This window comes from Eulemur rufifrons, chromosome 15 (genome assembly GCF_041146395.1).
Source record: "Eulemur rufifrons isolate Redbay chromosome 15, OSU_ERuf_1, whole genome shotgun sequence".
Taxonomy (NCBI): domain Eukaryota; kingdom Metazoa; phylum Chordata; class Mammalia; order Primates; family Lemuridae; genus Eulemur; species Eulemur rufifrons.
The window spans coordinates 2938102-2944520 of NC_090997.1; the positions used below are offsets into that span (position 1 = coordinate 2938102).

General features: G+C 51.4%; 1 long non-coding RNA gene across 1 annotated transcript; it reads left to right on the forward strand.

Annotated features, from left to right (window-relative positions):
- Nucleotides 1-737: 737 nt before the first annotated feature.
- LOC138395369 (uncharacterized) lies at nt 738-4496 on the forward strand. The gene is made up of 4 exons (XR_011235529.1): nt 738-1258; nt 2469-2691; nt 3364-3615; nt 4368-4496. It is a non-coding gene; the product is annotated as an uncharacterized lncRNA (long non-coding RNA).
- The last annotated feature ends 1923 nt before the right edge of the window (nt 4497-6419 follow it).

Here is a 6419-nt window from a genome sequence, read left to right on the forward strand (position 1 = left end):
ACGGTGAAGGGGGCCGGGCAGAGCCTGCAGGAGGAGACAACATTGAAGGCAGGACCTTGGGCACAGGACTGTGGCTCCCACCCTCTCTGTTCCAGGGGTGAGAGGGGTGGGCTCCCCCGGCCACTCCTTCCGTGCTGGCGTTTACAGAGTAGACCCCTCCCGGAGTTCCTATGAGGAGAGGAGACCCTGTGCCATGCCATGGTGGAGAGGGGCCCGAGGGTCTTGAATACCTGGTTAGTGTCGCTTCTCAGCTGAGATTAGGAAGTTAAATGCAGGACACAGGACAGGAGGAAGTGACAGTGCAGGACCAGGCAGTCACTCTCCTGGGTGTCTGTTTGCAGCAAGGGTCTTCCCCTCAGGGTCCGGAGCAGCCAGTAACATGTCCTGAGTGTCGCTACCCTGCTGTTGTCACCTGTGAATGGGGCTGGACCCCTTTCCTCCTCCCATGTAAACAGCTAGGAGGATCCGTCCACACATACCTGGTACAAATGCATTAATTCATCCTGTGTGATTGTTTGGTTTAATGTTTTACGTATCTCACAAGAAATGAACAATCTGGAAGGATGACTCTTTAAAACCTGAATTCATGACTTTATTTTGTAGCAAAAAATGTGCAGCAATTTCAGGCTTGGAAATTGTGTAAAGTCAAAGGATGAGAAGATTCTGAAATAATAAGTAAACTAAGGTCAGGAAACTTTATATCTTTTTAATCAAACCTAAAGTGCTGACGTTTTTAATAAATGTAATCAGACGATGTGAGACCCAGATTCCCGGTGTCATGGGCACCCTCATCTCCACCATCTGGAGTCCTCATGGAGGGTCGGGGCGTGGAGTCCAGAGATGGTCACAGGGCTGAAGCTCCCTGGTGAGAAGGACATTCCCCCGGCCCCTGGGGCTCGGTGGGGACAGCACGGCTGACCCACCGGCCCCTGCTGTCAGCTGCACGATCTCGGCTTTCCTGGCTGCCAAGCTTCGGGTTCCCAGCTGCCTCCTCGCTCACCCTGAACCTCTCCTGACCTGGGGCAAGTGGCCACTTGGCCAGGCGGTGAGCTCTGTGCCAGTCTGCCTGTCTGCCTGGTCCCCTCTCAGGGTCTGTGGCTCGTCCTCAGCCCCACCAGGAATGGGGAGAAGTGACGTGCAAGTCATCCACTCGCAGTGGGATCCCTCAAGGTCAGATGCAGCAAAGCCACATGTCCAGCCCCTTCCACAGCTGAGAATTTCTTCTGGAACATGACAGCTGCAAGGACCAGAGCAGCAGGTAGCGCGAAGCCAGCAGGGTTCCCACGATGGTTCGGATGAGCTGGGAAGGTGGTTCTGAGAAGGGAATGAAAGGGGCCTGGGCCTTCAGGTCAAACTGAGCCTGCCACGGGACCCAGAACAGTCCCTCTGCGCCAGTCCTGTGGGGGGTTTCCACCCCCTCCCCCACTCAGCAGAGGGGCCTGGGCAGCCCCTGGTGCTGCATGCAGCGGGTGGGTCTCTGCTCTGCCCCAGGAGGCACCACCACTGCCACCCCTTCTGGAAGGTCCAGTTCCCCACAGGCCTGGGGTCCCCATGCTGTGTGTCCTGGGCCTGGTCCTCCCCGCCCCGCAGCCAGGTCAGCGTGATCTCTGCTGGGCAGGAGCCCCGGGCCCAGCACCTCAAGGTGACCTCCCATTACGGCCTGTGTGACGGTCACGTGTGCTGATGGCTGGTCTGAGGGGGGTCGGAGGTCGAGGTGTATTGAGCCATAGACAGCAGGGTTCTCGTGGGTGGAGAGACTAAACCACAATCCTGGATGTCAGCCTCCTTGCTAGAGTCTAACAGCAATTTTCAAAGTTAAAAATAGGTTCCAGGAGAAGCGATTTTCCAAATCCCTAATTCTCTTTTTATTCAAATGTGTCCCATCTCTGTTAAGCCACTATTTTGGTTCTAACTTCTGAGATATTATTTTTGAGTTTTAAAATTTCTGTTTCTTTCCTAAATTGGAGTTAGATGTATAATTTTCTGATACTTGTGACCTGCTGTGTTCTGACATTGGAACCGGGCAGCGCTCTGTGAACTACTTTCCTTCGCTTTGTCTCTGCTGACTCCCTGTCCGGTGCCTCAGCTTCGGGTTGGGCCAAAGGGTACCTTTAATCGTGGGCCGAGGACCAGGGAAGGAGCAGAAGCCCCGGTGCGGGTGGACCCCAGCACATCACTGCCACACGGGTCACTGCTGTCCTTTCCTGTTTTCCTTCCCACACTCCTCCTCTCTGTCCTCCTCCCCCCACCCCCAGGTCAGCCTCAGTGGCCTGGGCAGAGCCCCAGCCCCGCGGAGAGAAATGCGGGGGAGGGGGAGGGGGAGGAGGAGGAGGGAGCTGGGTTGCGGCCCCTCTTCCCTGCTATAGGGTCGCCTCCAGGGGACATAACTCCAACTCGGGGAGGTCCTCACGTGCGGCCCGGAGGACCCCAGTACCTGACCGCAGTGGCGTGTCCTTGCCTTGCTCCAGGTGTCTGAGCAGCCACTTAGCACAGTGACCCATCCGTGTTCCCTGGTAGCCTCGAGATTCCGAACCTCTCCAGGCGCGTGATCCCCCAAGCCGCGGTTTGCGCCGCCGCCCAGGTCTGTGGGTCCCGGTTCAGGGACATGAAATCCTCGCCGTCGTGGGCGGACTGAAAGTGTCCCCCGAAGCTGCCATCAGTCGCCACCGCGCAGCCGCGCAGCATCTGCAGGTGCGGACCGGGTCGGGTCGGTCGGGGTCAGCCCGAGGCGGGCGGGGGAGGGGAGGCAGGTCGCCCGGCCCTCCCTCCTCCCTGTGATTGGTCACAGCTAAAGTCAGTCTAGCTTGAAAGAAGCCTGAAGCAAAATGTCCCTTGTCCTTGTGAGGGGTCCGCGTGAGGCCCCGCCCTCCCACACCTGGGGGACCCTGGCGCGTTAGTGTGGGGTGGGGGCACGATACCTGTCCCCGCAGCCTGACGTCACTCACCGCCCTGGCCCTGGTGGTTGTACCTGCCCCGGATCCTCAGGTCCCTTAGTAATCCATTCCCTGTGGTCCTCCTGGCGCCCACAGTCCCGTCCCAGCCTGTCCGCCCGCGGTGCCCGCGGCTTCACGCTCTGATCCTTGCGGTCGCAGGGGGCGACGCCGACGACTCCAGGACGCCAGTCGTTGAGGTGGATCAGGGAGGACTCCAAGTATGAGAGGGAGTGGCGGCCTGGGGGTCACCCGTGACCCTGGACCTGCTCCCCTCTGGGTCTCCCCACCCGCCACCTCTCTCAGAGCTGCAGACGCTCAGATTTAAGCCAGAGACTTTGCCTATTGTCCTGACGGTGACATATTCCTGTCCCCTTCTCTCCTGGAAGCGTGGGGCCGGTGGCGCACTCCGCCCACTCTTCTCTCCCCCCAGTCTCTCTCCCCGAGCTGCCTCCACTTCCCTCCCGTTCCGGAACAGCAGTGGCGCCAGCGCCCGCCCTGGGGCAGGACTGTGGGGCAAAGCCAGCTCCGCCGCCACCTGTCATGTGACCTTCCTTCCTAGTCATCATCTGCTAAAGGGAAGAATGACAATCACACCCCACAGACGTGTCCTGAGGATTAAACGAATTAGTATTTTTAAAGTGCTAAGGACGCTGATCAACACGTAGCACAGTAACAGTGTAAGGTATGATCACTACTGTCATTTCCTTTTCCCCTGAGCCCTTCCTCTTTGGGGTCCCAGAGGAATGTACCCTGTTGGAAGGTGATGGCAGCGGGAGACCTGCTAGCAAGGGAAGTAAACTCCTGCTGGATCCGTAGCCAGCGAGTCACTCCGAGTCCAGTTCGTTTATTGTAAAAAGATCACCTACCTGGAAGCAGCTGCCCTGTAGTAGGGACACACGTCCCACACAGTGTTTTCGTTTGCCCGTGCAGCGTGTCCCTCACTGTGCTGCCTTTCAGACAGTCTCATGACAAACTGCAGATCTCAGGGTCTCCTTTCACACCATCCGCTCGTGGAGTGAAGGGGATGAGAAGTCTCTTCCTACCTTCCTCCCCGTTGGTCTGTCACAGTCACAGTCACATGTGACACACATGGATTTTTTCTTAGAAGTTATCATCTGTTGTTATATAATTTAATCATGGGGTAGAAAGATATTATGCAACATTTTGTTTTTATTCCCTCTTATAAATATACTACGTTATATCATTTTCATCACAAATATTCCAGTATCTGTAAAAGATAAAAACTCTTAAAAAACAACCACAGTATCATTATTGTTTCTGAAAAATTTGCAATAATTTCTTTTTTTTATTTGAAAATATTATGGGGGTACAAAGGTTTTTGGTTACATGGATTGCTTTTTTTTAAAATTTAAAATAGGGGTGGGGGTTGTGAGGAGGGGGCTCTCAGTTGCCTTGGTTTTTTTGTTGAGACAGAGTCTTGTTCTGCTGCCCTGGGTAGAGTGCAGTGGTGTCACTGTAGCTCACAGCAACCTGCAACTCCTGGGCTCAAAGGATCCTTCTGCCTCAGCCTCCTGGGTAGCTGGGACTACAGGCACCCTGCAACACTCAGGTGGGTTTTGTTGTTTCCTTTCTTTTTGGTAGAGACGGGGTCTTACTCTTGCTCAGGCTGGTCTGGAACTCTGGAGCTCAATCAATCCTCCCGCCTTGGCCTCCCAGAGTGCTAGGATTACAGGTGTCAGCCACCACGCTCAGCCTGGATTGCTTTTGCAATGCTTTAGGCAGGGCTATAAAGTGTGCGCATCACCCAGATAGTGTTCACTGTACCTATAGGTAGGTTTTCACCCATCCCTTCCTGCCTTCGACCCTGCAATAATTTCGTAATATTCTCAAACACGCAGTCAATGCTCAAATTTCCCCAATTATCTAACATATACGTGTGTGTATACACACACACACACACACACGTACCACACATACATGCAGTTTGTTTGTATCAGTATCAAAGCAAGATCCATGTATTGGATTCAGTTGATATATGTCTTAAGTCTCTCTTTTTTTTAATTTTAGCATATTACGCATATTACGGGGACAAAAATATTTAGGTTACATATGTTGCCTTTGCTCTACCCAAATCAGAGAAGTCTCTCTCTTTTAAATGGAATTTATTAGGTGAGTGTGTTGGTTCATGCCTGTAATCACAGCACTTTGGTAGGCCATGGCGGGAGGATAGCTTGAGGCCAAGAGTTCAAGACTAGACTGGGCAACATAGTGAGACCCATCCCTACAAAAAGTAGAAAAAATTAGCCAGGCATGGTGGACGTGCTTGTAGTCCCTGGTAATCGGGAGGCTGAGGCAGGAGGATCATTTGAGCCCAGGAGTTGGAGGCTGCAGTGAGCTGTGATGATGCCAAGGCATTCTAGCCTGGGTGATGGAGTGAGGCTCTGTCTCAAAAACAAAAATCGACTTTATTGTTTAGAACAGGTTTAGATTTACGGAAAACTTTAGAAGATAGTACAGAGCATTTCCATGTACCCTATTTTCAGTGTCCCTATTATTAATACCTTACATGAGTGCAGTATATTTGTTATGATTAATGGATCAGTATTGACAAGTTATCATTAAAGTCCATACTTTATTCATATTTTCTTAATTTTTACCCAATGTCTTCTTATCTATTCTAGGCTTCCACCCAAGATGCCACATTACATGTATTTGTCATGTATCTTTGGGCTCCTCTTGACTGTGACAGTTTGCAGATGTTCCTTGTTTTTGATGCCCTTGATAGTTTTGAGGAGTCTAGTCAGGCATTTTGTAGGATGCCCCTCTTTTGGAATTTATTTGGTGATTTTCTCATGGTTAGACCTGGAGCTTAAGGCTCTTTTAATCTTTTTTTCCTTGACATTTATTTGTTGAAGAAATGACTTGTTTCCTATAGAACTTCCCACACTCTGAATTTTGTTGATTGCATCCCTGTACCGTTTGCCATGTCATTCTGCCTCCCCGTTTTTTTCTTAAACTGCTAGTTAGATGTAAAGACTTGATATGACTCACGATCTGTGTTTTGGCAAGGATGCGTCCTGGGCGCGCCATCGGGACATGTGGAACTGCTGGTGCCAGCCACTGGTGAGCATGGCCCAGACCCACTCTGCTCTGAGGGGTTGTAACATTTGAATATTCTAATTCTGTCCATCTGTCTTAATTGGTTCGTACAGAAAAACTATGCCTTGTCTACTATTTTAGCATGGTTTATTTAGGAATGGCAGACTGTTGCTTTTTTGTCCCCTTTATTTACCAGCTTTCAGAATAATGAGTTCATTCTGTAGCATCCTCCAAAGGTAACCAATGATTTTATTTAGTATCACTACGAATCAGTTGATTTTAATGTGTTCTAATCCCTTGTGGTTATTATTTTTATTGATGCCCATTTGTCTCATATTTGGCCAGTGTGAGCCCCAAGTTGAAACAGTACTAATATCTTTTTTTTCCCCCTCCCATCCCTCCTCTGGCACCAATATCTTTGATGGC